The sequence below is a fragment of the Schistocerca americana genome, chromosome 8 (genome assembly GCF_021461395.2).
Source record: "Schistocerca americana isolate TAMUIC-IGC-003095 chromosome 8, iqSchAmer2.1, whole genome shotgun sequence".
Classification (NCBI taxonomy): Eukaryota; Metazoa; Arthropoda; class Insecta; order Orthoptera; family Acrididae; genus Schistocerca; species Schistocerca americana.
In genome coordinates this window covers 190,281,662-190,307,374 of record NC_060126.1, presented here as the reverse complement: position 1 = coordinate 190,307,374, position 25,713 = coordinate 190,281,662, and positions in this window count along the sequence as shown.

The window sequence follows — 25,713 nt, the reverse complement described above, 5'->3', positions numbered from 1 at the left end:
GCACCAAGGCAGAAGCGACTCTCATCGCTGAAGACGACACGTCTCCATTCGTCCCTCCATTCACGCCTGTCGCGACACCACTGGAGGCGGGCTGCACGATGTTGGGGCGTGAGCGGAAGACGGCCTAACGGTGTGCGGGACCGTAGCCCAGCTTCATGGAGACGGTTGCGAATGGTCCTCGCCGATACCCCAGGAGCAACAGTGTCCCTAATTTGCTGGGAAGTGGCGGTGCGGTCCCCTACGGCACTGCGTAGGATCCTACGGTCTTGGCGTGCATCCGTGCGTCGCTGCGGTCCGGTCCCTGGTCGACGGGCACGTGCACCTTCCGCCGACCACTGGCGACAACATCGATGTACTGTGGAGACCTCACGCCCCACGTGTTGAGCAATTCGGCGGTACGTCCACCCGGCCTCCCGCATGCCCACTATACGCCCTCGCTCAAAGTCCGTCAACTGCACATACGGTTCACGTCCACGCTGTCGCGGCATGCTACTGCGATGGACCTCCGTATGCCACGGCAAACTGGCTGACACTGACGGCGGCGGTGCACAAATGCTGCGCAGCTAGCGCCATTCGACGGCCAACACCGCGGTTCCTGGTGTGTCCGCTGTGCTGTGCGTGTGATCATTGCTTGTACAGCCCTCTCGCAGTGTCCGGAGCAAGTATGGTGGGTCTGACACACCGGTGTCAATGTGTTCTTTTTTCAATTTCCAGGAGTGTAAGAGGACGGCAGCTGCAAAATTCACTGCAGAGCTGAGAGTCGCGCTCGCGAACCTTCTCGCAACAAAACAACACGAAGGACAGGTTTTGAGAGCACGAGGGTGAAATGTCGATTAAGTTGGGAACTGCAGGGCGAGTTAGAATTTGAAAACAACTCAGCAGTGACGCAAACGCACGTAACAGGATAAGGTGGTGCCGAAGCCATAAAACATGCACTAGAGAGCAATAAAAGAAAGTCGTTTCATCGGATGAGTCTCGGTTCTCACTGTTTCCAACTTGTAGCCGAGTTTACGTTCGAACAGTAAAAGGTGGTGGGGGTTCGGTGATGAATTTGGCAGCCGTACTGTAGTATTCCTTGGGGTCGATAGTTGCTCTGCAAGGTCGCACTACTGTCAAGAGTTACGTGGCCATTCTGGCAGATCGAGTCCGTCCCATGGTACAATGTTTGTCTCCCAGTCGTGATGCTGTGTTGCAAGACGACAGAGCCCCTGTTCACACAGCTCCCGTCATCCACGCTGGTTCTGTCAGCATGAGGATCGAATCTCCCTGGCTACAACATATATCGATTCTTTGTAGTCTGCTTTGGGGAGAAACTTGTGTGGCCGCTATCCACCTCTATCGTCATTACCTGAGCTTGCCGCTATTTCGCAGGAACAATGGTATAAGATTAGCTTTCGACGCGTCCAGGATTTGTTTTTGTCCGTTCCTAGACGGCTGGAAGCTGTTGCGAATGCCAGCTAGTCTCCTACATGGTATTAGGCACGGTAATGTGTTCTGTTTGTGGTGTTCCCATTTTTTTTTTTTTTATCGTAGCCATGTCGTCAAACCAGATGGGGTCGTCTGAGTATTGGGGTGGTTTTGGTGCCATCAAGTGAACCCACGCATACAAGTTACCGTGACACGAACCAGGACGTTTACTTCTACAGACCGAAGAGATATACTGGTACGACGTTATTAAGGTCTCTACGCGATCGATTCGAAGCGTGCTTCAATTTATCACAGAACCATTTCATGGTCTTTTAAAATGTTGGAGAAAGAAAGAAAAGGTCTCCGACGAGTGCCTCGGTATAGCAGAGCAGTTTTATTATTTTTAACATGCTGTAAAATGTAAATTTTAAGATGTCCCACGAAGGCGAAACGTGTTACTAATAAAAGAATACGTTGAAACCAAGACTGTTTTTAATTCAGACATTCAGCTTACGGTTGCTGTACCAGACGGCCTAATGGAGTGGAAGAGATTTGACGACAAATAAGAGTTACACTTTCAGGAAAAAACTAACTTTGTGTAGCAGAGTAATAACTGTGAAGCACAATTTAGTTTAAACGCACAAATCTAAAGATCTTCATTGATTTCTCAGCTGTTTTTTCCATAAATTATATCTCAATTTTGATCAAATAAACCTGTAGGTGGAAAAGATTCTCTCAATGGGTGCAGTGCTGGCAGGCAAGAAATAAGGCACTAATGAAGTACTTGTAAGAATGGGTTAGTTTGTTGAATAAATTAATCATAGGAATTTAAACTGAACTATTTAATCGTCAATACGAAATAAGTTCTCCTAATTAACAGGAACTAAATACAGGGTGTCCCAGGAGGAATGGTCAACATTATGAGATATGTAGGAACCCTCATTGGACATATGCTCTACTCTGAATGGCTTCTGAGATAGTACACAGTTAATGCATTATTTGTTTTTGTGCAAGTGGTGCTAACATACAGTCGTGATGCATTTCTGCCATTCAACTAACCTGTCGAACACGCAGTTGTCCATGATATGTTATGAGTAAAGTAGTTCAAGAGATCAGAATGTATCAAAGAGAGGCATCGGTTAAATGTGTTTGTACATCCACTGGCTAAAATGCAACACATTTCCACTAATTGTGAATATGCAGATATGGTGTATGTTTACGACTTCTACGATGGTAGTGCTCCTACTGCTGTCTAAGAATACCGTCGGCGCTTTCCGACACGTCGAATTCCTGATCGTAGAGGGTCACCACCCTTTTCAGCACACTGAGTGAAACAGGTATTCTTCCGAGTTCCTTATTTTCTGCTGAACATGTAGTTCAACCACCTGTTCAGAAACAGCAACGCATTGTTGAAATGGTACAGCTTAGTCCTACTACCAGCACAGGACGACTTTCTGAACGTATTTATGTCCCACGAACACATGTATGGCGAACATTGTGTGTGGAAAGTTTGTACCCATTTCAGATACAACATATCCGCTATCTTCACATTGCCGACAACGCCACACGATTAGAATTTTGTCACTGGTTAAACTACAATCGTCATTTGCTTTCATTATTAATATTCACTGATGAAGCCACGTTTACAAGGAAATGAATCGACAACATACGATAGCGACCATCGATGATCGCAGGAAAATCCACACGCTACGGTTGAAACCAATTTTCACGTTCGCTTTTCCATCAATATCTGGTGCGGGACGGTCGGTAACATGTTGATAGGTCCACGCATTTTAGAAGAGCGAATGGCGAAAAAGAATTATTTGCAATTTTGAGAAGGTTCGTTCCTTTGGTCATGAGGACTACAATGTACGAGTACTTCCAGTAAGACGAAGCCCCTCCTCATTTTACATGACGTGTAAGGGAACATCTCCAACCACATTTACCCTAATCGTTGGATTAGTCGTGAGAGTACAATTAACTGGCCACCAAGTTCGCAGACGTTATGCCATTACATTTTTGTTTACGGGGTTGGATGAAGCCTGAGGTGTACAAACGAAAATTGAATACGCGAGATGAACTGTTCGGTCGCATCAAGGACGCTGCTGCCCTCATTAGGAAATGTACAGAGGCACCCTGACAAGCAACATATGTTCTCCCAAGAGTGCACAAACGCAATGAAGTTGGCAGTGGGTTATTCCAACATTTATTGTGAACTGTACAGTAGCTGTAATGTGGCGTGTAATATAACATATCGGGGTGAATGTGTTAAAAGGCCCAATTTTCAGCCGGCCCGAGTGGCCTTGCGGTTCTAGGCGCTACAGTCTGGAACCGAGCGACCGCTACGGTCGCAGGTTCGAATCCTGCCTCGGGCATGGATGTGTGTGAAGTCCTTAGGTTGAATTAGTTCTAAGTTCTAGGCGACTGATGACCTCAGAAGTTAAGTCGCATAGAGCTCAGAACCATTTGAACCATTTGAATCATTTGAACACATTTTTCAGTTGCTACTTTGTAAAAAACATGTCTGAGTGTTTACTGTTGTAAGTATCTAAATGTGTAAACCTGACAATGCTTTAGCCAACGGCCTTGCCGCAGTGGTAACACCGGTTCCCGTCTGATCACCGAAGTTAGGCGCTGTCGGGCTGGCCTGTCACTTGGATGGGTGACCATCCAGTCTGCCGAGCTCTGTTGGCAAGCGGGGTGCACTCAGCCCTTGTGAGGCAAACTGAGGAGCTATTTGATTGAGAAGTAGAGGATCGGGTCTCGTAAACTGACATACGGCCGGGAGAGCGGTGTGCTGACCACATGCTCCTCCATATCCGCATCCAGTGAAGCCTGTGCTCTGAGGACGACACGGCGGCCGGTCGGTACCGTTGGGCCTTCATGGCGTGTTCGCGCGGAGGGTTTGACAATGCACTGAATGATACAGAAAAGAAATAACAACATGTGTTCTATTTCGGAAAGCATTCGGAATGGAGCGTATGTCTGTATGTTTTTTTTTTTTTTGTTTTTTTTTTCTTCAAATGATCGTCTCTGTCGTATCATTGAATACCCTTGGACAGCCCGTATACGCCTTCTGAGAAGTCACTGTCAATGACTTTGGGTAATTAATATTTTGAGAGAACTGAGCAGTTTAAATATTTGAGATCGATAGTCACCCACTCAGATGACACCTTTTTATGAAATTAGAATTTAATAGCAGTCAGAAGGGTCTATTTTGCGTCCTGACAACTATTCTCTTCAACATTATTAATGAGTAGCAACAAATTAAGCATTTATGAAACTATATGATTATATAGACCTCCACAAGTCTGACACATATATGCAGACTGAAGCTGGAATTCGAACCTGTGTCTCCTGCTCACTAGGCAGATGCACTGAGCAACCCTGGCCTTCCTCGATCCAAATTCCCATCCACGCCGCAGCCCACTTGGTATTTGGAATTTGTACAAATTTTGATTAGTCGCTTCAGTCTGCATGTGCACATCATTTATACAACACTTACAAGAGCAGCTTTACACTGTATACAGGGTGCTTCCGTAAAAGCGTGCAAAAATGTAACAGGATATAGAGAATGCTCCACCGAATAATTTGAGATAGGGAATCTGGGGTCGGAGAAGCCAGCGTAAGAAGATACGGAAATAAACTCGTGTACCGCTTTGTCTAGCATCACTGTTTTCCAGGATATTTACAACAAACATGCGTACAAGCTTACACGTACTGTGCTGTTTTTTACATGTACACTCATTATTTCCTGCACGTAAACAAGGACGACAAGCCTGATTACCAGGAAGTCGTCATCCAGGTTCTTTTTACTTGTTCATAAAGTGCCTCTGTTGTATCATATTTACATTGTCCCATGACAGAACGTGTTACGGATCAACGACGGACCCAGTCATTCAGAGACATACAGTACAATACGATGGAGCAGTCCCGTTAAAGTATTTCCTGGTCGCTGGATTGGAAGGGGAGATCGTATTCCATGGCCTGCGAGGACACCTGACCTGAATCCCCTTGATTATTTCCTATGGGGATATCTAAAGTCCCTTGACTGTGATATACCAATGGATATGGAGATGAAATTAGTTGCCAGAATTGTAGCTGCCTGTGATGTGATTCGAAACACACCAGGCTGCGTCAGAAACCTTTTCGCCGATGTCATGCTTGCATTGAGGTTACTGGGCATCAGTTTCAGGACATTTTGTAAGATACAGTACAAATTGTACGTTCATTGTGTCAATGATGGTATTTGCAATAAACAAATGTAAATAATGTACGTAATGTGATTTTATTCCTATTATCTCCTTAAGCTGGCTTCTCCGACCGCAGGTTCTCTACCTCACATTTTTCAATGGACCATCCTCTACGTCAAACTTTTGCACGCTCTTACGGAAACACCCTGCTTAGAGATGCATCAGTTATACTATGGAACTCTGGCAGACTAAAATGGGCGGGGCACGTAGCACAGATAAGTGATATAGGAGTAGCAAAAAAGGATATCAGATCTAAGAGGACGGGCTAGCTGTATGGAGTCGTGGAGGACCCGCAGAAAGGGAACAGTGGGCAATAGTTGGATCGTTATAACTGGCGGAGAACTGTTGAAACCAGGGTTCACACTGAACTGTAGACCCACAGAAGAAAGAGCTTATAAATAGACTGCTGAAATTATCCTCAGTCAGAGCACCTTGTGTATCGTCTCTCGCGATGTGGTGTAATCCAGTTCCGTACTGCATCACAGTTGCGAGAGTGCAGTCTCGCGTCAGAGAAATGCAAGTCCTCACAGTTGCTCAGCGCAGAGGTGGCGCGAATTTCCCGCGCGTAGCTGGGAACGGGAGAGAAAGTTGGGGCGGCAGCCGTACCGGCGCCTATACAGCGGCGCATTGCAGGCGGCGGTGGAAGAAAGGGGCAGTGATGCGGCGAGCCAGCGCAGTTGCGAGGTCATTAACCCCAATTTCTGTTCTGCTTCCCGGAGCGCGTGCGAATGAGGATCCGCCGGCTGCTTCGGGAGCCCGCAAACTTTTTGTTCTGCTCTCCTCGTTACGACGGCGACACAGATACGCGCGAGATAGCGGCCGACTCCTCGCGCTGCACTGCGGGCCGGGTTATGACAGCGGAAACAGGTACACAGCTTTCCACACCCATTGTCCGCCGCCCTGTGGAAATCGCGAGAGTTGCAAATTCGTTTCCTGCCTCCCCGACACATCCTCCTGCTCATCTCACTATCTCTCGTTTCTTCATCATACGTTTTTTACAGCACTTCGTCCCGGGAAATGTCGCGAGATGAGTACCAAGAACAAATACACCGAGACATTCACTGAGGTGACAAAAGTCATGCGTACCTCCTAACACCGTGCTGGACATCTTCCTGCTCGGCGTAGTGCAGCAACGTGGCATGGACTCAGCAAATCGTTGGAAGTCCCTTCCACAAACACAGAGCCATGCTGCCCCTACAGCCGTCCATAATTGCGCAACTGTTGCCAGTGCAGGGTTTTGTGCTCGAACTCACCTCTTGATTACGTCCCATAAATGTTCGATGGGATTTATGTCAGGCGATCTGTGGCCATCTCGTTCGCTCGAATTGTTCACAACGTTCTTCAAACCAATCGCTAGCAATTGTGGCCAGGTGACATCGTCATCTACACTACTGGCCATTAAAATTGCTACACCAAGTAGAAATGCAGATGATAAACGGGTATTCATTGGACAAATATATTATACTAGAACTGACATGTGATTACATTCTCACGCGATTTGCGTGCATAGATCCTGAGAAATCAGTACCCAGAATAACCACCTCTGGCCGTAATAACGGCCTTGATACGCCTGGGCATTGAGTCAAACAGAACTTGGATGGCGTGTACAGGTACTGCCCATGCAGCTTCAACACGATACCACAGTTCATCAAGAGTAGTGGCCGGCGTATCGTGACGAGCCAATTGCTCGGCCACCATTGACCAGACGTTTTCAATTGGTGAGACATTTGGGGAATGTGCTGGCCAGGACAGCAGTCGAACATTTTCTATATGCAGAAAGGCCCGTAGAAGACCTGCAAAATGCGGTCGTGCATTATCCTGCTGAAATGTAGGGTTTCGCAGGGATCGAGTGAAGGGTAGAGCCACGGGTCGTAACACATCTGAAATGTAACGTCCATTGTTCAAAGTGCCGTCAATGCGAACAAGAGGTGACCGAGACGTGTTACCAATGGCACCCCCATACCGTCACGCCGGGCGATACGCCAGTACGTCGATGACGAATACACGCTTCCAATGTGCGTTCACCGCGATGACGCCAAACACGGATACGACCCCATGATGCTGTAAACAGAACCTGGATTTATCCGAAAAAATGACGTTTTGCCATTCGTGCACCCAGGTTCGTCGTTGAGTACACCATCGCAGGCGCTCCTGTCTGTGATGCAGCGACAAGGGTAACCGCAGCCATGGTCTCCGAGCTGATAGTCCATGCTGCTGCAAACGTCGTCGAACTGTTCGTGCCGATGGTTGTTGTCTTGCAAACGTCCCCATCTGTTGACTCAGGGATCGAGACGTGGCTGCACGATCCGTTACAGCCATACGGATAAGATGCCTGTCATCTCGACTGCTAGTGATACGAGGGCGTTGGTATCCAGCACGGCGTTCCGTGTGACCTTCCTGAACCCACCGATTCCATATTCTGCTATCAGTAATTGGATCTCGACCAACGCAAGCAGCAATGTCGCGATACGATAAACCGCAATCGCGATAGGCTACAATCCGACCTTTATCAAAGTCGGAAACGTGATAGCACGCATTTCTCCTCCCTACACGTGGCATCACCACAACGTTTCACCAGGCAACGCCGGTCAACTGCTGTTTGTGTATGAGAAATCGGTTGGAAACTTTCCTCATGTCAGCACGTTGTAGGTGTCGCCACCGGCGCCAACCGTGTGTGAATGCTCTGAAAAGCTAATCATTTGCATATCACAGCATCTTCTTCCTGTCGGTTAAATTTCACGTCTGTAGCACGTCATCTTCGTAGTGCAGCAATTTTAATGGCCAGTAGTGTATAAAAATTCCATCGTGCTTTGGGAACAAATTGGCTCCAAGGACCAGAAGATAACCATTTCCAGTCAATGATAGGTTCAAATGGACCAGAGGACCCAGTCCATTCCACGTAAACATAGTCCACACCATTATGGATCCAGCACCACGTTGCACAGTGCCTAATTGACAACTTGGGTCCATGGCTTCGTGAGGTCTGATCCCCACTCGAACGCTACCATCAGCTCTTACCGGCTGACACCGGGACTCATCTCACCAGCCACGATTTTCCAGTCGTCTAGGGTACAACGGATATGGTCACGAGCCCAGGAGAGTTTGCAGGCGATGTCGTACTGTTAGCAAAGGCACTCGCGTCGGTCGTCTGTTGCCATAGCTCATTAACGGCCAAGTTCACCGCTCTTTCCTAACGGATACGCTCATCGTACGTCCCACATTGATTTTTGCAGTTACTTCACGCATCGTCGCTCGTCTATTAGCATTGACAACTCTACGCAAACGCCGCTGCTCTCTGTCGTTAAGTGAAGGCCGTCGGCCAGTGCATCGTCCGTGGTGAGAGGTAATACCTGACATTTGGTATTCTTGGATTTCGAAATATGAATTCCCTAATGATTTCCGAAATTTAATGTGTGATGCATCTAGCTCCAACCACAATTCCTCGTTCAAAGTCTGTCAGTTCCCGCGGTGCGGCCATGATCACGTCAGAGACCTTATCACACGAGTCCCCTGAGTATAAATGACAGCTCCGCCAATGCACTGTCCTTTTATACCTTGTATATGCGATACTAACACTATCTGTATATGCGCGTATCGCTGTCCCACAACATGTCGGATGGTACTTCGCTTATATCAGTGGTTTGCATAGGAGCATCACCTGGCGCGCTGTTCTGAAACTTTCTGACAAACTCTGAACCTGACCAGGACTGTAACCAGAAATCTCGCCTTTCTTCAGCGTGTGCTAGTCCAGTAAGGTGTGTAGGAGAGCTCTGCGAAGATTGGGAGGTAGGGGAGGAGCTTCTCGCAAACTGGATATGGAAGAGCGGGTTATGGATCATATCTGGGTAATTCAGTTGCAGAAAATACTGAAACTGCTTTCGTCCTCAGAAATCTCAATCGCTTGTCGGACTTTCCTTTTGAAGAGGTTACATGCTTTGGCTAGTAGCCGTCAGTTGTAGAAATCCATATCCTTGTCACAGTTCTCCTGATGTTCTGCTGGTGCACGTTATACACAACGTTTTAAACTCGTTTGGCGTTCCTGCTCTTTCTTTCACTGCCCTTCCAGTTTCGCCTATGTTCCCTTTGCCATAGCTAAGAGTCACTTCATAGGCTCTCGTAGTGTAGAATTAACTAGGTGCGCCCGTTTTGAATCGTAACAAGCCTTACTGTGTTTTGACTGAAAAATGTGGTCTTTACGCTATCTCTCCGAAAAAATTTTCTTGCACGATCAGTAGCTCTAGAAATGAACGGTAGCCGTACAGAGTGAGTGGGCGGTTCCTCGTCCTTCTTATTCCCATAATTAATACTAATTCGTTTGAAGGCTCCATTCATGAGCTAAATGTCATAGATCTTGGCCTTCAGGGTCTCCTTTAAGACATTCAGCACCGATTCCAAACCGTTATTGTCACAGACACGAAAGGCACGTGAAAACACAGTTTTGAGCACTGCTTGCTTCTGGACTGCGTGGTGGTGTGAAGTGGAGTCTAAATACCTGTTTGTGTTTGTAGGCTTCCTATATACCAATGGTAGCCAGCATTGCTAAGATCATTAACCCTGAGTGCAATCAGATATTAACTAGTACCCCCTCTTCCCCTCTCCCCCCCCTTTCCCGCCCACCTCCCTCACGGCACCATCATCAGCATTACCCCGAATGCAATCACATATTAGCTAATAAACCGCCTCTATCATCAGGATTAGCACGAAACTACGAGTGTCGTTCAATAAGTAAACACATTTTTTTAAAGCCATTAATATACATCGACAAACGTCCTTGTTGGTGTTTCACGTCTGATGTTTGTTCCGTGCGCCGGTGAAGTTTCGAACCGTTCTGGCAGATGGCACAGCCGTAGTACAGCGACAAAATGGCGCCTACATACGACTCACGTTACAAGCAGCGTGCTCTAATTGACCTCTTGTGTGCAGAAAAAGAAACCGTGAGGAACATCCATAGCCGGGCGGGATTAGCCGAACGGTTTAAGGCGCTGCGGTCATGGGCTGTGCGGCTGGTCCCCTCGGACGTTCGAGTCCTCCCTCGGCCATGGGTGTGTGTGTTTGTCCTTTGGATAATTTAGGTTAAGTTGTGTGTAAGCTTAGGGACTGATGACCTGCCGGCCATTGTGGCCGAGCGGTTCTAGGCGCTTCAGTCCGGCACCGCGTGACTGCTACGGTCGCAGGTTCGAATCCTGCCTCGGGCATGGATGTGTGTGATATCATTAGGTTAGTTAGGTCTAAGTAGTTCTAAGTTCTAGGGGACTGATGACCTCAGCAGTTAAGCCCCATAGTGCTCAGAGCCATTTTGAACTGATGACCTTAGCAGTTAAGTCCCATAAGATTTCACACACATTTTTTGAACATCCATAAACATTTGTGTGCAGTGTGTGGCGATGTAGCAGTTGATAGTACAGTTGAGCGACACGGAATAAGCAGGGTGTCTCAAAATGCACACTACCATTTCAGTGTCATGTAACTCGACTTTTAATTAACTAACAGAAAAAACGTGAAGTTTGATGTACCAGTTCAAAAGTTGTTTTATACGGTAACGAATAAATGCTTTGGCTCTCCAGCTGACAAGAGCAACATGGCTGAAAAAAGTCTTCCTTTGTTGTTGCAGGGAGATAGGAGCACCATAGATGAATTTAAGAATGGGGTGTTGCTTTGTTTATTGAAACGAAGTCAGAGGGCCAAGTTCAGACAAATTTCAGAATGTGATATGGGAAATCACCACCCTTTCGGGCAACCACAAGAAAACTGCACAGTACTTTCATGGAAACAGGGAGTGTGGATCTGAAGCATCATGAAAGCAGGCCAAGGAGAAGCGACGAAGACAGGGAGAGAATTCGACAGGTTTTTTCCATCGTTCTCCGCCGAAGTCTGTTCGTAAGGCATCAAAAGAACTGCACTGCTCGTACGACAGTTCACTGGGTACTGGGGAAGCGTCTTTAACGACTGCATACCGTACGTGCTACATGGCGGGCGCATGTAGAACTTGATGAAAGGACCAGAATTAAACTGAGCTCGTGCATCAGTCAAACTTCACTTTTTTCTGTAAGTTAATTAACAGACGAATATTGTGACACTGAAGTTGTAGCGTACCTTTTGAGACACCTTGTATAATGAATAAATACACATAATACCATTCCAACTAAACATTTTAATACCTCTGTCTTCTTTCCTTGGTGCACTTGTCGATGACACCAGCTCCACAAAGTTCCGCATTCTTCCGGAAGTACCAGCTACACGTACCTGCAGTTCAAGTGGGACGCAGTTGTCAGGAATACGGAGGCCACGTCATCACAGACAGAAAAGAAGTTCGGGGTAGTGGATCAATAGCACCGAAGGGAAAGGACAAGTAGAAACTCACAGCAGCTGTTTCCGTCACTGACGCAGTAACACTGTTTGAACTTTCTGGTGGCCAAATGGTCTCAAAGTAACTGTCGATGACTGCCATGCGTACTTTTCACGCCAACCGTGCAACAAAACAGAATCGCGGGAAGCCCAGCGTTCGCAACAATAACAATTTACTATACCAATGGAGAGTTTTAGTCACATTTTCCTTTGTTCTGCCGTTTACTTGACGAAGAAAACGAATACGCTCGATTTGCTAATGAACTCTTTTCCTGACCCTTTGTCGCAGAAATCAAAAGATTCCGGGCTGAACCCTCAGTCGGGACGAGGATCTTTCATTATCACTTTCGGCTCTGCTAATGATCTGAACATGTGAAAGGCATGAATATGCACAGCGATTAGGAAACCACGTTAAAATGTTCGTGCAAATCAGATCACAGGTCTGAAGAAGGCATCGACAGATCAACTCTACTGTCCAGATTTGCCTAAATTGATTGTTCACACTTCGGAGAGAAATCGTTAGAAATGAAAGCAACGTTCATTGTGACTTAAGAACGCGCGATAGAAGCATTACCGGTTACGATAAATTAGGCTGTAAACGACTCATTAAACAATGTTTCATTTCACACGTCCCACGTCGTAACGTTTATCGTGAATGTGAACAATGTAACACGAAACTAACTAATCCGCTAACGTTTCTAACTGTCTATGGCTACTCGCATGATTTCCAGCTGATCTTCCACATAAATAAATGTAATCTAATGAGACACACTCGTCAGAGAGCTCGCAATATCTGTCTGGAGCGATTTAGGGTGGAACGGCCAGATAAATCTGGACATGGGGATAGGTGATGCTGTGCTGAGATTTATCGAAGGATTCCTAAAGAAATCTGTTTCACCCACGAAGCAGTCGCTCAGGAAACACTCGCCACTTCTGGAGCGACGATCGGCGGTGTAGGTCAGTTATCAAGATGGATTGATGTGAGGGGAAGAGATCAAATGGTTCAAATGGCTCTGAGCACTATGGGACTTAACTTCTGAGGTCATCAGTCCCCTAAAACGTAGAAATACTTAAACCTAACAAACGTAAGGACATCACACACATCCATGCCCGAGGCAGGATTCGAACCTGCGACCGGAGGGGAAGAGAGATAGATGATTTTGTTGTTGTTGCGGTCTTCAATTAGAGGATTGGTTTGATGTAGCTCTCGACGCTAGTGTACGAGGTGTGTGAGGAACGCAATGACAACGACTTTTTATCTACCAAAGTTTTTATTTTTATTTTTTTAACAATGCCGGCCGGAGTTCCTTCATATCTCTTAGTATTGACCATTCCTCCTGGGAGCCGGCCGGTGTGGCCTAGAGGTTCTAGGCGCTACAGTCTGGAACCGCGCGACCGCTACGGTCGCAGGTTCGAAACCTGCCTCGGGCATGGATGTGTGTGATGTCCTTAGGTTAGTTAGGTTTAAGTAGTTCTAAGTTCTAGGGGACTGATGACCTCAGCAGTTAAGTCCCATAGTGCTCAGGGCCATTTGAACCATTTTTTTTTTCTAAAAATATCATCGTTCCCTTCGGCAGCTATACATCGACGGAGCCGTTGTTCTCAGTCTTGGTGGCAGCGCTGAAAGGCTTCAATTGGTAGGGCCTTTAACATGTCGGTCACATTCTTTTGAATGTTCTCCAGAGTCCCAAAATGACGTCCTTTTAAGGCATTTTTCAATTTTTGGAAAAGAAAAGTGTCACAAGGACTCAGCTCAGGTAAACAGGGAGACAGGAAAAACAGGAATGCCTTTTTAGGTCACACATTTCGTAATGGGAGAGCCCCTGTGATATGAAGCGTTGTCATGACGCAGCATCCATTTGCCTGTAATGTCCCATCTCACTCGGTCCACCCATTTCTTGCGCCTTTGAAGGCTATCTTTGCAGAACACTTGGTTGACAGTTTATCCCGGCGGAACAATCTCAAAAGAGCACGCACACGTTTGACGTTCTTGTCGGTTTTTGAAGTTGGTCTCCCTGAGAGAGGTTCATCTCCAACATGTTCTCAGCCTTCCAAAATTGACTTGTGCCGGAGAAAAACTTGTGCTCTTCGTAAGGAATGTCCCCCATAGTCCTGTTTCAACTTTTCAAGGGTAATATTCGCGGATTCCCCAAATTTAACACAAACCTTGATGATATAACGTTGCTCCAAATTTCGCTCCTCCATTTTCGTAACACACAACAAAAACAAAACTTCACTGATAGTGCTGTCAAAAATCACGTGATGGCTGTACGGACGTGAAACTCTGAGCATCTGTAAGGGATGAACACACCGGACCACACAAGCAGAACAACACAGCATTGCGAGATCAGTCGCAGTGTTGTCAGTCTCGTTACTGTTCTCACACGCCCTGTATCTTGCGAAGGCTTTATCTTCTCCGCATAATCACTGCAACCTACAGCCATATCTACCGATTTACTGTATTCGAGCCTTCGCCTCTCTCCACAATTTTAACTCCCCACATTTCGTTACCAAACTGACGATCCACTGATGGCTCAAGATCTGTCCTATGAGCCGATACCTTTTTTAAGTCAAGTTCTCTATATCCAAATGTTTCTCTGCAAGCCACCTAACGATATGTACGGGAGGGTACTTCTGGTACGGTAACTGATACCCTCTTCCCTGTCCCACTCGAGAATGGCACGTGGGAAGAATGACTGTCGGTGAGTCTCTGTATTAGCTCTAACTTCTCTAATTTTCTAGTCGTTATCATTTCGCAGTATGTATGTGGGAGAAAGTAATATATTGTCCGGATCTTACCAGAAATTTCAATAGCTAACCTCTCCGCCATGCGCAACGCCACTCTTGAAACGTCTGCCAATGGAGTTTGCTGAGCATCTCTGTAACGCTGTCGCGCCGAGTTAAACGATTCCATGACGAAACGAGCCGGTTTTCATTGGTTCTTCTGTATCTCTCCTATCAGTCTTACGTGATAAGGATCCCACATTGATGAACAATGCGGGCGAACAAGTGCCTTGTAAGCCAGTGCCTTCGTGGATGCGTCGTATTTCCTTCAGATTTCTCCTATGAATCTGGCATAACATTTTCTTACTATTTGCTTTATGTAGTCATTCCATTTCAGGTCATTCTGGATAGTTACCCGTACATGTTTTACGATGGAAACTGTTTCCACCATTTATCATCAACAGTGTATATGTGCAGTAGTGGATTTCTTTTCTTATGTATGCGCAAAACACTGAGGTGACAAGTCATGAGATACCTCGTACTATCGTGTCGGACCCCCTTTTGCAACTGGACGTTGGAAGTCCCCGGCAGAAACACTGAGCCATACTGCCTTTATAGCTGTCCATAAGTGCGAAATTGTTGCCGGTGCAGTATTTTGTACATAAATTGGCCTCTTGATCATGGTCCATAAATGTTCGATGGAATTCATGTCGGGCGATTTGGGTGGTCAAATCATTCGCTCGAAATGTCCACAACATTCTTCAAACCAATCACGAACAAACTGTGGCCCGATGACATGTTTTGGAACACGAAATCCACGGATGGCTACAAATGATCTCCTATTAGCTGGATAGAAACATGTCTAGTCAATGATCGGTTCAGATGGACCAGAGCATCCTGTCCAGCCACGTAAACACAGCCCACACCATTATGCAGCCACCACCAGCTTGCAGAGCCCCTTGTTGACAACTTAAATCTATGGCTTCCTGGTGCCTGCACCACACTAGAACTCTAGCATCGGCTCTTACCAACTGAAATTGGGACTCATCTGAACACGTCACGGTTTTTCAGTCGTCTAGGATCCAACCGGCATGGTCACGAGCCTAGGAGAGGTGCTGCAGGCGATGTTTTTAGCAAAGGCCCTCGGGTTGGTCGTCTGTCGCCAAAGCCCATTAACGCCAAATTTCACCACACTGTCCAAACGGATACGTTCGTCGTACGTCCCACTTCTGCGGATGTTTCACACACTGTTGCCTGTCTGTTAGCACTGACAACACTACGACAACATCGCCGCTCTTCATCGTTACGTGAAGGCCGTCGGCCGCTGCGTTGTACTTGGTGAGACGCACTGCTTGAAATTTTGTATTCTCGGCAGATTCTTGACATTGTGAATGTCGGGATATCGAATTCCCTAACAATTTCGGAACTGGACTGTCCTGTGGGTCTAGCTCCAAGCACCATTCCGCGTCCCGCACCTGCATATCGCTGTCACGTGACTTTTGTCACATTAGTGTACGGTACAGTGGCAATAGAAGTAAAGGTTCAAGTCAGTTGTGGAACCGCTATGTTACGTACAGAATTTGCAGTGGATGAAGGTGCAAGAGCAACATAATTAAAATTAAGAGTAAATCGGGGGTATACAGCAATATTTTGACAGTCTTCCTTGAGTGCACCAACCGCGAACAGAATAGAAAAACGGGGGAGGGAGGAGTGAGATTCTGCTACCTCAAATACCTCCATCATACGATGTCTTTAGAATTGAAGGTATAGAAATTTCAACGAACAGTCGCGGTCGAAATATAGTCACTACGGTATAGGCAACAGAAATTGGCCTCATCAGTTTTTTCAGCCTGGCGTCACAGGAAGCGAAGTAGGAGAGGCAAAAATCAATAGCTTGAATTTGCCCTGCTTTCCTCGCGCCAAACGGGCGTTAAATTTACGCCTCCGTTTTTATGAACTGCGACAGCTAGAAGTGTAATTATTTCGGCTGAATACGCAGTAAACCACGGTCTATTTGACTTTCAGGTCACGTCTCTCAGAACATTACGTAATGCGGCGAGGTGGTGAGCGACCTTTAAACTCTAAGGCAGTCCACAATATTGAAGATACTTCGAACACGGTGGAGACTAAAGGTGGTCACATACGTAACTAAATGCTAGACAAGTGTGCATGATCAAGTAGTTTGTGCAAACGTGCATGCTTGATACTGAATATATACAAAGAAGAGCAGCACAAATGGTCACAGGTTTGTTTTACCTGTGCGAGAGCGTCATGGAGATGCTGAAGAAACTGAACTTGCCGATACCTGGAGATAAACGCCAAACTATTCTACGCTAAACGTACTTACAAAGTTCCAAAAAGCAGCGAGGGGTCTTTTTATATATAATGGTCCAGCCAGGAAAAAGCACCGTAAGCACTGAGGCAGTCATCCCACCTACGTACTAAGTAGCAGATACCTGCATGGTATGACACCGTGTCCTGCTGCATAAGTCTGTAACTGCCTGCTGCACATTCTCATCCGACTAGAAATGTCCATCCTTCAAGGCCTTTTTTTAAGGGTCCGAAGGCGTGATAACTGCATGGGGGGAGATCAGAACTATAGGGTTGGTCCTTGAGTGTCGCCCACTTGAGTTGGCATAACTTCTGCCTAATCCTTATGATATTTTCAATATTGGGACGTCCGTTATCATGCAGCAGGAGCACCCCTCATAGTTCAACAACAGTGGTTCCCGACGGACATGCTGCGCCGTACACATTCTTCATTTTCCGGCAGATGTTGTAACAAATTAAATTTTGTCGTGGAATTAAGTAGCTTGCTAAGAAATATGTATATCGTTGGACTCATTCCGCTAGGGTCGATGCAATTACTACGTTGTTCTACTGTATAAAACAGAGGAGGCTGTCTTAGAGTGCTTCTTGCTACCCACTTCTTCTTCTATCTCTATAAACGCAAGTTCACTATTTTTACACCAGTAAGGTAATTGTGAAAAATAATGTTAATATTGGGTTATAATGAGTTGTTATCTTACTGAACTTGTATCTTAACCATCTCTAATTACCTGTACAGATTTATTTTATCTCTTAGCAGTTTAATTCCACAGGCAAGCGGAAGTACTGTGACGCGTCAATTATGATCCATCAGTGTGCTACCACACTCATATTTGCATCCTTTCTATTAGAACCAGCAGTCTACGTTATTTTATATACGAAGTCCGATTATTCTTGTTGTACACTGCGACATATTTCGTCGCATTGTAATGCATATCAACACGGTTCTCCATCGCCCAACTTGTCGCTCTCCCACGGCGATCCCTGCGAGTGGTTTCATCATAACAGGAAATTTAGCAGGTAACAAAGCGTAGATTTAGGGTCCATTGTGGAGTTTTGCTTCAATCCTGTCTCAACAGCATACTAAATATCATTTTTACTCTCTCTGTACCGTTTGAGATTCATCGCAACTCCGAACAATTAGCATTCTGAGGTAAAATTAGATCTGGCATTCCATTTTTATTCCGACCTTTTTACGGGATATATAACACAATGTCTACCGGTGTTGTCCTTCGATAGCCAACAAATGCTATGGGAAATGATTTTAAGAAAATTTTAACTAATGACTGTGCATGCTATAATTTGTCACATTGGCGACACTGGTTTAATATGCGCTCTAGCTAAAGTGCCCTCTGCTGGAATTAGTCTCTTGTATAAATACCTGACGCAGTCTGAGTATTAGCAGTACGTACGATGTACCCACATGTTTAACTTTACGACGATGTACATCAGAATACTTGAATCTTTTGTATGGCTGCTATACGTGGTTATATACATTTTATATTTTATGTATCACTAAGACTTGTTAGATTTAGCGTTAACTTATTGAACCTGCCGCTTACACAATGCTTATCTTTGTAACAGATCTGATGATGGTAGTATGCCGAAACCGGTAATAAAGTGTAAGAAGTCTGAATGACCAAGGCGGACTTGTGAAAATAAAGTGCCAAAAATGATTGCGGACTCATTTACAGACTTTATGTCTTCAATTAATAAATGCGTAACAGCACGCTGGTCCTGTTGGACGCATTTAGCAACTACGTCGCTATAGTTCACGTTTCTGCATTTACCGCAGCCACAGCCAAGCACTAATCGCTTGCCTACCTGTCAGCACTTATACACTGGTATAGGGATGCGTATTCAAATGCTGAGATATGTAGACAGATAGAATACGGCGTTGAAGTCGGCAACGCCTATATAAGACAAATGACTGGTGCAGTTGTTAGATCGGTTACTGCTGGTACAATGGCATGTTATCAACGTTTAATTGAGTTTGAACGCGTGCGCAAGTGTGTGTGTGTGTGTGGGGGGGGGGGGGGGGGGGTCATCGGTCCCTAGACTTACACACTATTTAAACTAACTTATGCTCCTAACAACACACACACCCATGCCCGAGGGAGGACTCGAACCTCCGGCGGGAGGGGCAGCGCAATCCTTGACAGGGCGCCTCAAACCGCGCGGCTTGAACGCGATGTTATAGTCGGCGCACGAGCGATGGGACACAGTATCTCTCAGGTAGTGATGAACTGAGTACTTTGCCGTACGACCATTTCACGAGTGTACCGTGAATATCAGGCATCCAGTAAAACATCAAATCTCCGACATCACTGCTGCCGGAAAAACATCCTGTAAGAACGGGACCGGCTGCGGATTTCAATGCTGGGCCATCAACAAGTGTTAGCGTGCAAATGATTCAACGAAACATCATCGATATGTGCTTTCGCAGCAGAAGGCTCACTCGTGTGCCCTTGATGACTGCATGACAAAAAGCTTTACCCCTCGCCTGGGCCCAACAGCGACATTTGACTGTTGATGTCTGGAAACATGTTGCTTGGTCGGATGAGTGTCGTCTCAAATTGTATCGAGCTGATGGGCGTGTATGGACTCTGCATTTCAGCAAGAGAGTGTTCAAGCTAGTGGAAGCTCTGTAATGTTGTGGGAAGAGGAGGATATTGGTGTTTAACGTCCCGTCGACAACGAGGTCATTAGAGACGGAGCACAAGCTCGGATTAGGGAAGGATGGGGAAGGAAGTCGGCCGTGCCCTTTCAAAGGAACCATCCCGGCATTTACGTAATGGTGTGGTTCGCGTTCAGTTGGAGTGATATGGAAACCCTGATACGTCTAGATACGACTCTTGACAGGTGACACGTAAGTAAGCATCCTGTCTGATCAGCTGCATCCATTCATGTCCATTGTGCATTCCCACGGACTTTGGCAATTCCAGCAGGACAATGCGACAACCCAAATGTCCAGAATTGCTTCACAATGGCTCCAGGAACGCTCTTCTGAGTTTAAATAATTCAGTTGCCAGCCAACCTCCCCAGACATGAACATTACTGAGCATATCTAGGATGCCTTGCAACGTGCTGTTCAAAAGAGACCTCCACACCCTCGTTCCCTTATGGATTTATGGACAGCCCTGCAGGATTAGTGGTGTAAATTCTCTCTAGAACTACTACAGACACTAGTCGAGTGCATGCCACGTCGTGTTGTGACCCTTCTGCAAGCTCGCGGGGGCCCTACACGATACTACGTAGGTGTAAAAGTTTCTTTGGCTCTTCAGTGTATGTAGCCGCGCTACGTTGCATATGCGCTGCAGCAACGCCCTCAGACGCAAACATTTTGATCGCCCCCTACATTTCAGTCACTTAAAGCATCGCTTCCTTACAATCCGCAATGACTATTTACAACGCGAACAGGCGCCTTTAAGCACACATTCTTATCGCGATCCATACGCTAATCGAACAGGAAGTTTCAAAATGGTTAAAATGGCTCTGAGCACTATGGGACTTAACTTCTGAGGACATCAGTCCCCTAGAACTTAGAGCTACTTAAACCTAACTAACCTAAGGACATCACACACATCCACGCCCGAGGCAGGATTCGAACCTGCGACCGTAGCAGTCGCGCGGATCCAGTCTGTAGCGCCTAGAACCGCTCGGCTACTCCGGCCGACGAACAGGAAGGAGCCCTCTGCCATGTATTTCACAGTGGTTTGCTGAGTACAGACACAGACGTGCAAGAAAATAAAACACTTCCTATCAACAGCGAGTGATCACTCGTTTATAAAACGTGATTGTCAAATGGCTGCTGGTGAGAAAAAGCTGGCCTTGCTTTCACTTAGAGCCCAACGTTGCTAGAAACGTATGTGGAATCTTTGAAGCATACATTATCGCATAACATTTTATTTAACTATTTAGTTGTGCAGAGCCAAGAATTTTTCGTATGGAACGGAGGAAAAATGGTTTCACGCCCTCTCTCTAGAGAGACAATTACAGGCGACACAGAAGAGCAAATAAAAATGGAACTGGTCCAGTAATGCCCTTGCTAAATAACCATGAACTGGCATTCGCCGTAAGTGATTTAGGCAAAAAATACAAAGATACTCTGGTCGTATGTAAATTATGCTAGCGGCAAGACACAATCAATGCCTTCTCTGCGCAATACCAATGGAAATACTATCGATAATAGTGCTGCTGAAGCAAAGTTACTAAACACAGCCTTCCGTTAATCCATCACCAAAGAAGATGAATCAAATATTCCAGAATTCGAGACAAGAACAGCTGCCAACAATAGTAACTTCGAAGCAGATGTCCTCGCAGTAGTGAAGTAGCTTGAATCATGTAATAAAAGCCAGTCTTTAGGTCCAGGTTGTATACCAAATACATTCCTCTCTGAGAATGCTGATGCAATAGCTCCGTACTTAATCATATACAACCGCTCGCTCGAGATAGATCCGTACCCAACGACTGGAAAGTTACACAACTCACACCGATATTCAAGAAAGGCAATAGGAGTAATCAACTAAAATTAGATGCTCAAATCATTAACGTCGATATTTTCGAGCATATATTGTGTTTGAACGGTCTACTGACACAATCAACACGAATACATAAAACATCGTTCTTGTGAAACACAACTAGCTCATTACTAACACGAAGTGTCGAGTGCTATCGACAAAGGATTTCAAACTGATTCCCCATTTGTAGATTTCCAGAAGGCCTTTGACACCGTACCTCATAAGCAATTTGTAATCAAATTGCGTGCTTATGCAATATCGTCTCAGTTATGCGATTGGATTCATGATTTCATATTAGAGAGGTCACGGTTCGTAGTAACTGACGGAAAGTCTTCGATTAACACAGAAGTGATTTTCGGCTTTCCCCAAGGCAGTGTTATAGGCATTCTGTTGTCCCTTATCTATATCAACGATTTAGGAGACAATCTGAGCAACCGTGTTATGTTGTTTGCAGATGGCCTTAGGAAGATCAAAAGGAATTGCAAAATGATTTAGATAAGATATCTGCATGGTACGAAACTGGCAATTGGAATCCGTTAAACATTGGTTACACGATAAATCAATCAAAAGTAAAGCCGGGAAATGTAACTAAGTATCTAAAAAAACACAATGACGAACAACTGGAAAAAACACAAAGAAAGTATTGTGGTGAAGATGAACCAAAGACTGAGCTTTATTCGCAGAGCTCTTAGAAGATTCAACAGATCTACTAAAAAGACCGCCTATACAACGCTTGTCCGTCCTGTTTTGGAGCACTGCTGCATGTTGTGGGGTGCTTACCAGATAGGATTAACGGAGTGTACCGAGGAAGTTCAAAGAAGGGCAACACGTTTCCTGTTTGATATTAAAACGCTGTCTTTGGCGTAAAGGCAGTCGGCTCTGGGCGATTTTAGTGTGTGTATGTGCCTTTACGGCAAATAGGAAACAGACACCATTAGTGACAGTCTACGTAGTGTAGATAAACCACGACTGTGACGATGCCACTGGGAGAACAGTTATCGTATGATGAAAAAGCAAAAATCAGTGCGTACATGGAAATAGGACACTAATCGTCAAATCGCCAAGAGGTTGAACCTTCCAAGTACAGTGATTGATAATTTCGTTATATTGGGCGTATGAAATGGACAGACTGGGAGATATGGGCAGAGCATAAAATTATTTGATGAGTCAAAAAGGTTCTTTTCCGCAAATCAAGCACTACAAACCGCAGTTATTCTCAGCTTGTTGCTCATTTACAGTTTCCAGCAACTGACAAAAATTTTGCTTTCAAGAAACGACTGCAGAAATCTGTTCTAACACCGAAACTTAAAAAGGCTGATTAGGAGTTTGCTGAAGAACACATGTTACGGACTTGAGAATAGTATAAAATGATCTTCAATGATGAGAAGAAATTTAGATCAGACGAGCCGCGTGGATTTCAGTATTATTGGCAAGATCTGAGAGCAGAGCAGCAGGTAAGAATAAGCAAAAATTCCGGTTATGATTTGGGCAGCCTTCTGCGCTAAATGGTTGAACGTCCACTAGTCTTCACAGAACGTAAGGTTCGGAGGCTTGTCTGCTCTGTGAAGTAGGCTAGATGACTGTCTGTGGCATTTCTGCCGAAAGAGCACAATGCTGGTGCACGCACAAGTGTTTCCGAGCACACCGTTCATCGTACATTGTTGAACACGGAGCTCCGCAATCAACCACCCCTACGTGTTCACATGTTTACCCAATGACATCGCCAATTACGATTGCAGTGGGCGCAGGATCATCGGGATTCGACAGTCGATCAATGCATATGTGTCGGCTCTTCGGGTGAATCAAAAAAATGGTTCAAATGGCTCTGAGCACTATGGGACTCAACTGCTGTGGTCATAAGTCCCCTAGAACTTAGAACTACTTAAACCTAACTAACCTAAGGACAGCACACAACACCCAGCCACCACGAGGCAGAGAAAATCCCTGACCCCGCCGGGAATCGAACCCGGGAACCCGGGCGTGGGAAGCGAGAACGCTACCGCACGACCACGAGATGCGGGCTCGGGTGAATCACATTGTTGCTACAGTAGGTCGATGGTCGTCTCCACGAACGCCGTCATGGGGGCGAACAGCGACTCGAGACGAGCAACGCGCCACGGGCGTAGGCCAGTGGGAGCTATTTGTGCTATGGGAGACCTCCTCCAGTGCTTGCATCGGACCTGCGGTAATAACCGAAGACACGCTGACAGCTGCGAACAGCCTGCATCCCTTCATGCTTGACGTCTTGCTAGACGGCAATGTCATCTTTCAGCAATATAATGGACCGTGTCTCGGAGCCAGAACCGTGCTACAGTGGTCTGAAGAGCATTATATTGAACTAACGTTATGTCACGATGACCAAATTCGATTTACCTAAATCCTAAGGAACCCATCTGGGTCGCTATCGGGTGCCATCACCACGTACGCAAATCAGCGGCCTGTTATTTGCGCGAATTGCATGATCTGTGCTTAGACATCTAGCGCTACACACCTCTGCAAACCTACCAACGAACTGTCGGATCCCTGATACGCTGAATCAGTGATGTATTTAGCTCCAAAGACGGACAAACAAGCTATTGAGCACATGGTTATAATGTTTTGGCTCATCAGTGTTATGAGGCTCAAGATTTAGTAGCAATCAGGTCGCACGGGGCTCGATGACTTCTGATAATAAAAGTCAATAGAAGTGCAAATTCATCGTGGCAAAAGTAACGAAAAAGAAAAGTAAGATATGATAACCATTCAGCGTCATAATGTAACACAACTTCATTTCAAGCAGCAGCACATGCAATTTAAGACGCAGTGCTATAAAGTCCAAGAAAGATACCTGGAACTTCGTACTTAGCAGCTGCAGGTATAATGTATATTCGCATCACATAGGTAAACGATTACGTCGACCATTAGCATCACCAAACCAAGCAAGGGAGTGATACTTGGCACACTTACGGTTATGGCCGGTGACGTCACTTTCCAAGCCGCATGCGCCACCTGTGTCCACACTGTATACATCGCACTTTACCATTGAAATACGGCATTCGTGGAGCGCACTAAAATTTCTGTAAGCATATTCTGTGGGGACTTCACAGCACTGAATCCACGAGAATCACTTGAGTATATGGTAGCAATGTGAGCCTGAAGATGTTAACAGGAACATTCAAAGTTATTACTTTTCTCCGGACAGATGCCGCAATCGTACAACATTTGAGCCTATCTTGCTGCACACGTACGAAGCAGAGAACGACAGATTTTTATTTTATCGACTGCCAACGTTGAACCTGGGTTTGTGGTTAAACCGTAAGAGCAGGATGGAGAGCGCTTAGCGTACTGCGCGTATCATTAGCATCAAACCGGAACCGTAACGTGAGTTAATGTACAACGCTTTTCCTCACATTTCGTGCTAAGGTCGGAACTTTTTTAGCAAAAGTATTGTTTCCGTTTTAACACATTCATTTATTAGTGCAGGAATGGTAAATAATTGCTAGTGTTACGAAATCAGATCTATGTTCGTAAAAGAAGAAAAACTTTAAAAAATTAAAAAAAGGGCAAATAACTCACGTGACTTTGAAGGCAGTATACGTTGGCGACAAACATTCTATTTGCGCATCTGAATCGTTACTCCTTACATATTCCGACTGTATGGTTTAACTGGTGAATGGCTCGTATTCAAACTGCAACCAAGAGGCCACTTATTGGTGTATTTTTTGACAGTTGAAGCGAACGCGTCAAAGATCGTGATGCGGCGAACTGACATCTCCAAACGTAGCGCGTGAATTGAATATTTCTTTATCTTTACTTCAGTGTGTGTGTTTTGTTGTTGGCTCATACGAGCTTAAGAAGATGCATTCAAAACCAGCATGGAAAATAGAGAACTATATTCCGCATTCATGTACAATGGATTTTTTTAAATAGGCTACTGAAGACTTCCGGATTACATGAGGTGTAAGTAACGAAATATCTTCCACGTCTGCTAATTATATGCGTAACTCGTCAGCATCAATATAAATCCCATTATTTTCACCCGCACTGCTGTAGCTGCACATTACAATACATTAAGTGCATCTAAATAGCCATTATGTGATGTTAGCCTGCAGTGTCTCGAAAGTTTGCTAGTGCAAAAATAAAAGCATAAAACAATG